Raw genomic sequence first — 8,059 nt, 5'->3', positions numbered from 1 at the left:
TAATCAATTAGGCAAAAATCTTAGGATTATGCTTTCCTAGGGGAAAGTTATACATGGGAACATGATGATTCGGTAAAAATTCTAATCGTTAATAATGTGGTAGGCTAGGTTGAAAGTCCTTGAGGCTAGTTTGTCAACAAAGTCTCAAAGATGTCACTCATTGACCCTTTTAATTCCTACCAAGTATGTCAATTAAAGCCACCCAACACCTTAATTGGGCATCCCTATTTCTAGAAAGATGGTCGAAATATAGCCTACTCTCTATTCACCTTTATTTCTAATATAGAAAAAATATATTAATCTACATCCATTATTGTCCACTATTGCTTTGTACCCCATAGTCCTCTTTAAAAAATGTTATGGGTTCCAAAAGTTCACCCGAACCCCTCTTTCGAAGATGGTTTGAGCTTTCAAGAGTTTGGGGTTTTCACCCACAAAACCTAACTAAATTAACCAAGTGATAGTAGAACCCATCATTACCAAACTAGAATCTACATAAATACATCACAACCCACACACAATTACACCTTATTTTAACATAATCCCAAGAGGAAGAACTAACAACTCATAAAGATAATAAACAAAAATATACCAAAATCTCCATCAATTTAATTCATGAAAAATAAAGAGAATGCAAACCACACTTTAAACTCCAATGAATCCTCAATGGGATTTGCCAATTCTCCACTTTGGAGTTTCTCTAATTAATTCTTGCCTCAAATTAGTGTAAATTCAAGCTCCAAGTGATAAATCCCAAACTAAGGATAAAATAATATGTAATATAAAATATAGGATGAAAATGAGCTAAAAACCCATATTTAATCCCCAATTCCACATTTGCCAGATATTACAAAAATGACCTTCAAACTTTTCTACTCTACCGCGATCGTCATCCCTTAACTGCAATTGCAGTAGTCATATCGTGATTTCCCTTTGGTTGACTTGTTGACTGACTGCGATCACATCCCTCAGTTTGCGATCACAGTAATTGAGGGACGACTCCTGGGCCTACAATTCCAACTTTTATTCTTTTTGCCTACATTTCTTCTCTTTCATCTTTTTCTTAGCTTATTTTATCAAGTATCCTTGCTTATCTTCTCATTTCCAATTTTACCCACAAAAATGAGCATTAAGGAAGAAAATAACTACAAATCAATGAAAAAGCATGATAGTTTAGGCTTAAAAATGCTAGTAAGTTGTCAAATTGATGACTTATCAAAGATCAAAAAAGGTTATGCTAGTGTTTGGTATGACAACTGGACACAAAAGGGGAATCTTCATTTTTACTTACCTACTCTTTATACATAGGATCATGTTGATTCTGTCAAATAATTAATTTTTGAAGAGGGATGGAGCAATGAGATGCTTCCTGGTAGTTTTAATGTAGAAATTTGTGAACATATTTATATGGTTATGGGTGATTGTAAGATATCTGAGAAAAGAGACAAACCTTGTAGATGCCTAGTAGTAATGGAAAGTTTAAGGTTAGTTCAACTTGGGAGTTGTGTAGACAGAGAGATTATCCCATTCCTAGTATTTACAATATATGGAAAAAGGCATACCTTAGAAGGTATCTTGCTTACAATGGGGGATATGCTTTAGACGAATCCCTATAGAGGTGTTGATGAGAAGAGAAATTATTGATTTTGTTATGTGTTGCTGCCGTAATAACAATTCTTTAGTCAATTATTTATACTTTGCCCTGATCCTTCTTATGCATGGAAATTATTTGTAAATTTTGAAGGATTGATTTTCCACTTATTCAGATTATCCAGGTTTTGGAAGAGTGGTGGAATATTGATGTTTGCTGTAATATTAAATCAGTTATTAAAGTAATTCCTACTTTTATAATATAAAAAGTTTGGAAAAGGAAGAATGATATTAAACATGGGGGTAAAATGAGTAAGCATGCCATGATTATGGAAATCCAAAGAAATATATACTTGTTTATTAAGTATAAATATCCCAGGTTGAAAGACTTACCTAATTCTTAGTCTCTGATTATCAAATATAAAGAAAGATATTTTTCTTTGGTTAGTCATAAGGTGGTGAGATAGAATTATCCCCTTCGAGGAAGCTACAAATGTAATATAGATGGTTTAGGACTAGGTTTTATGGCTTTCTGTGTCAGAAATAGAGATGGAGATCTTATATTTGCTAAAACAAGGATTTTAAAGGATTTGTCTGTAATTGTGAGTAAAATTAAGGCTATTAAAGTGGGATTAAACTATTGCATTCAATATAGTTTGTTCCCAATTATCATTGAGACAAACTCTCTAACAGCTCAGAAAGTGCTAAATAGAATTTGAGAGGTGCCATGGTTGATTTATTTGGATGTGAAATTTATCAGAGAGAGGATGAATGTTCATAACATGGAAATGGTTCACATACACAAAGAAGGAAATTGTCTGAAAGATTTTTTTTACTAACTATGTTGTTTATTTTGTAGGAACATGATTAGGATTTCAAGTTTTACTAACTTTTATGATATTCATCAAAAAACTAAAGCAATTGTTTATCTTGAAAAAGCAAAAATACTATATGTGCGAACTACAAGAATTCAGAATAGGAATCATAAGATGCAAAATGCATGACTCCAAAAATCCCAAATCATTATGTATAAGTTGCCTACGTAGTCTACTTTTATTTTAACCTCAAAATTTATTTCTCCCCAGTAGTGGTATGAAATCCGATGGGGTTCAACCTATCGAGAAAATAAATTAAAAGGTTGATTTAAAGTAAACAATATAGAAAGGGTAGGGGAATAGTTTCTTAGCTCAACAGTCTCAGATTGTGCCTGATTTGCTATAAATGTTTGATTTCTTGAGATTTACATGAGGAACCAGATCTATCAAAGTCTAAAGCAAGATCACATCTTTTTGGGATTCTGTGTTGAACTTCTCATCCGCAAGACTTTGTAGCTCTGATTCTCAAGCTCCAAGTTAAAGAATTATTCAAGGGATTGAATCATAGCCTCAGTGAGAGTATTTGACGAATGACTGATTTAATCCAAGGTAGGTATTTCTTAATTTATCTGGGATCATGGAGCTACTAGGCGGGATTTTGTCTACCTCTCCACATCAATCTCTCAAAGTAAGAAGATGAATATTTCAAATTGGGAGGGGGTTCATTTATGTGGTCAAAAATTTCTAGAGTTTTTCTTACCTTTGGCCTTCCCAGATATTTTGCTAGCTTTCTTTTTTATTTTTGGGTTTGGGCCATTTATTTAGGCCTTGAATCATTTATCTTTTGTAATGAACAAGATCTGTTGTTTGATTTTAATAAAATGCCTAGGGATAGGCTAAGACTTTTGATTTTAAAAAATTATTTGGTAAAAGTATGTGAGTTTAGCATGATTCACCAGTTTACAAGAAGCTCAGACTTACTATTTCAAATTACAGGCTATTACAGTGTGATTTGGTTTTGGTTTTATATTATGATCTTAGAAAAGATTTTAAATTCACATAATTAATCATGATTATGAGATAGAAATAGAAACATATTGTGTTTTAAGACTTATTAGCTTATATGCTTATTTTAAAGTGAATTTTATATATTTTATGAGCAATAGTATAATTTGAGAGTAGTACATAACACTGATAAGAAAGGGTTTAATGTACCCTAATTCCATTAACTACATTCCGCCGGAGGTTTATTATTTAGATTGTCCATATGGACATGTACAAATATTATTAGCTTGTCCTAATAGACATGAATAGGTGATCACCCTAACAAGCCTTTATACCTTGGAAAGGTATATTGGGACCTTTCAATGAAGGTTTTTACATTGAACTCCATGTTACTCACATGGTTTATATCGGATAAGAGAATCTCCCACAAAAAAGATGATTTTAGAAACTAAGTATAGTGATTTCCAAACTCTATCAGATGTAGCTTTATGCCTTATGCTTTATGATATTTCACCTTTCAGTTTTATTCATGATCATGGTGAGTCATTTACACTTAGCATGCATGTTTTATAATTATGATCAATATCAGTTTTACTTTTTGAATTCACCACCATATGATCAGTACATTTAAAAAATACTGACTATATATATATGTTTGTGTGGCTATATTGTTTCATAGTATAGATTTTCATAGTATAGGTTTTGGTGTTCGTTCTTAGCAATACGATTAGGCACGATCAACACCTCCTGTATCCCGCCAGTAGGTGTGTCCTCATATTTCAAGGGCCAAGTTATAATTATTTTTAGTTATTCAACTACTATCAGTTTAGCCTTATTATTTTAGTTTGGATCAGTTGGGGTCTTTCCCAGTGGTTCTTTAGTAGACTTAGAGGCTTGTCAAGACTAGTAAGTTGATTTGTTTTCCTTTAGATTCTCATGAGTTTCAGATGATGCTGAGTTTAGAGTGTTTTATTAAGATTGTTCATCTACTTGAATCCACTTTATAAATTTTCAGTTTTTGCTTATGTTTTAAGCTTATTTTATCATGGTTCAATGCTGAGTAGATATTGTAAGACCCCACAAAATCCTAAGCTTAATTCAGTCCGTTAATGCTTGAAAAAGGGGTCCCAGACTTAGACATTTTAATTAAGTGTTTGCACTTAGAACTTATTTATCCTTCATAAGTTGGCGATCCATTTTATGATCCTTACGACCTTAAAATATCAATTTCTAGGTTGGTTCATGATCAGGAATGCCAATAGGTTTTATTGGACAAGTTTTGAAAATTTTGAACATCGTTTGAGGCATATATTTTTCTCAACTCTTAGTGCCAAATTCCAGTGAGCTGATGTGAACTCGACGCATCGCGTCGGTCATTGCATCGACTCCTTCGATACGGTGTGTCAGTTTGCGCGTTGCTGGGCACATTTTACAGTAATTAAAAAGCCGCATCCTCAGGGGTAATTAGGTTATTTTTCCTCCTTATTCAGCCCCCAAAACACGAAATTAAGTCTTTCCTAGGGAAAAATTCATTCATTCATCACAAATTTCTCTCAAGAACAAACCCTAGGGCCATTGATTTCAAATTCAAGACTCAAGAACTCACCATCAACCTTCATTAATTCAAGTACCAAGGTAAGTGAATTGTTCATCCAAGGGTTTCCTTCCATCCTTGGAGTTCAAGAAACACTTTTAAACTACAAGTTAATTGATTTCATAGATTTAATTTTGGATTTGAATATAATCTTGATTATGATGTCAAATGGGTTTTCAATTCCATGAGTTATCACAAGTTTCATGAAAACTAGTTAGTGTGGATTAAATTATGTGAACTTCATGTTGAACTCTCGAATTGCAAGTTGAATTAGTATCCATGATACTATTACATGTTTACCGATATATGGAATGCCCATGCTCCCTAAGTGTTTGTCAAAATGCTTATGTGAATTGACTAGTGCAAGCATTATATGATTTCATTCATACACAAGCCCATGTATATCAAGTGTTTCACCAAAAATGTCTAAATGAATGCATTATTGGTAAGCAAGTACTATTATGCTATTAAAGTTATGTAGTGTTTTACTTTTCATGCTATCGAGTCCTGGGGGTATTTTATACCCAAAAAATTTAGCTATTTACCTAGAGCTACAGTAATTGTAGAACAGTCTCAGTAGTGTCCAATAGTAATCAGTAATCAGTCCCAGTTTTAGTTCAGTATTCAGTTCAGACCTTAAGTAAACCCAGTCAGTTAACAGAACTCAGTAGTATTTGTCAGTCAACGAAACCCAGTGAACTCAGTTCAGTTAGACAACACGATCAGTAATAGTTCATTCAATCCTAGTGTAGTTTAGAAATCAGTTCAGTGTCTATTCAGTTAGGAGTAGGATTCAGCACCGAGCGTGTACAGGGATGACATCTTCCCCGTCAGATAAGCAGAGTCGTTAGCAGCAGTCCCTGTACTCCAGAACTATATAGCCAACGTAGGATATGAGAAGTCACCCGTTAGTTTAGGCTTGAATTTCTTGCAGGGGTCACCCGTCAGTTCAGGCTTGACACCCTTAGTCCTTCGGGATAATACAGTACATCAGTATAGTGGATCCCCACAGCCAGAGTCAGTACTCGTGGCACGGTATTGACACCCTTCCAACTGGGGTTACAGGTTGGACCCCAATCTATTCGGAGAGGGGCATGTCGATTAGATGACTACCTCCTACAGTTTTAATTTTAGTTTAGTACAGAATACTCAGTTCAGTTCTACAGATTCAGGACTGTCAAACATAGTCACCCAGCTCAGTGTAGAACTTAGATTAGTTTTTTAAAATTTGGACTGTCAGAAACAGTCATTCAGCTATCAGTAATACAATATCAGTAAACTCAAATATCAGTTAATCAGTATTCAGGACTTAGTAACAAGCGTTATCATGACCTCAGTTACAGTTTATGTATTCATGCATGTACTCTTATTCGGTTATGTTCATGTTACTCAGCCAGTTATTGTTCATGCATATGAATCCATGCATATCAGCCTACCTCACTTGGCATACCATTACATTTAAAGTACTGACACATACTTTTTTTTGCGCTATAATGTCTTATATCATATGTTCAGATGCACGACCTCCTGACTATATTTAGAAGCCATCCTATCAGTAGCAGACTTAGGGGTGAGTCCTCTTAGTTCTAGGATAAAGTTATTATTTCAATTTATTAGTATTTCAGTAGTCGGGGTTAGTTGTGGGCTTGTCCCATCAATTATATATTCAGACAGTTAGAGGCTTTCAGACTAGAGTACTTCAGATAGATATTTTCAGTTTTTCAGTATTCGTTTATTAGTAATTGTTTTCAGTTATGAACCTTATGGCGAGTTCAGCCTAACTTTCATATTTATTTCAAATATATATATTACTACTACAGAATTATTATTATTATTATTCAGTGCTCATAGCAGGTAGCAATCATGGGTTAGCTAGTGGTCCTTTGGGGTTGCTAGCACCGTGTAGCATCTGGGGTACAGACTCGGGGTGTTACAGATATCATGGGTTAGCTTTGGGGCTACTTTTAGTCCTAAGAATCGTATAGAGTCCAGGGAGTAGCCTTAGGTTCTTACAAACTTGGTATCAAAGAATAAGGTTGTAAGAGTCCTAGGGAGTCTGACAAATCGCATTACGTAGAGTCTCAATCATGGGTGTGAGGCGCGCCACACTTATGAACAAAAAGCTATGAGACGTATTAGGAACTATACCTTTTTCATGATCTCTATCATGCTTTGAGGTTATCTCTATCTACTCTAACTCGTGCTTTCACGTGACAGAGAGTGCCTCCTCACAGAGCTTACACCTGTAGAAATGGAAACCAACCAACTCCACCACCACCTACAGGCCCTTTGAATGAGAATGCCTCCCATGTTGAGTTTTGTACTGATTTTTAGATGCTAGATCAATTTTTAAATGCTCAGGGTCATCAGCCAACAACAATCCTAATTCAACAGAACGATAACTTAGCTACAACCAGAGCTTGAGAAGGGTGTCAAGTTACTAGCCCTTACCCTGATCCCAGTTAAGTATCACTTTTTGCGTCTCAAGTTATTCGATGAAAGCTAATAATCATTCAGATATACCGTTGTACTGCAACAGATCAACTAATAACTCCCTATATTACTATTGTCTTTATCTTTTCCAAGTTACTACTACTTTGTTAGAGTAAGTAGCAATATCTAGGAGTGATCCTAATGTGTGAACCCATTAAGAAATCAATCATATAAAAGATAAAGTAATGCACGTCATGGGTATTAGTTTATATCAATAATCACACTTCCCCTACTTCATCAATTTTCTAGGGTTTCCACAACCCTAGCTATGGGTTTTAGCCGCTCTTGATTGTGAAGAAATCAATAACATTCATGTTGGAAAGAAAAGATGAAATCACAATGATACGATGAAGAAAAACCCACAACCATAAACTAAATAATCAATCAAAGTCAATATGATGAAATCCTAAGATCAAGGATGGATCTTGAAATCAAAATATGTTTCTAAGTATTAAAAGTGTGTCCCCTCTACTAAAAAGTACATAAGGGGTATATATAGTACAAGAGAAAACCCTAAAAACTAAGCCAGAATGAAATAAGAGAAAATAGGATCAGTAGCCAC

The sequence above is a fragment of the Capsicum annuum genome, chromosome 3, assembly GCF_002878395.1.
Source record: "Capsicum annuum cultivar UCD-10X-F1 chromosome 3, UCD10Xv1.1, whole genome shotgun sequence".
NCBI classification, from domain to species: Eukaryota; Viridiplantae; Streptophyta; class Magnoliopsida; order Solanales; family Solanaceae; genus Capsicum; species Capsicum annuum.
The sequence above is the reverse complement of the archived record's forward strand: the minus strand, read 5'-3'. Positions refer to the sequence as shown.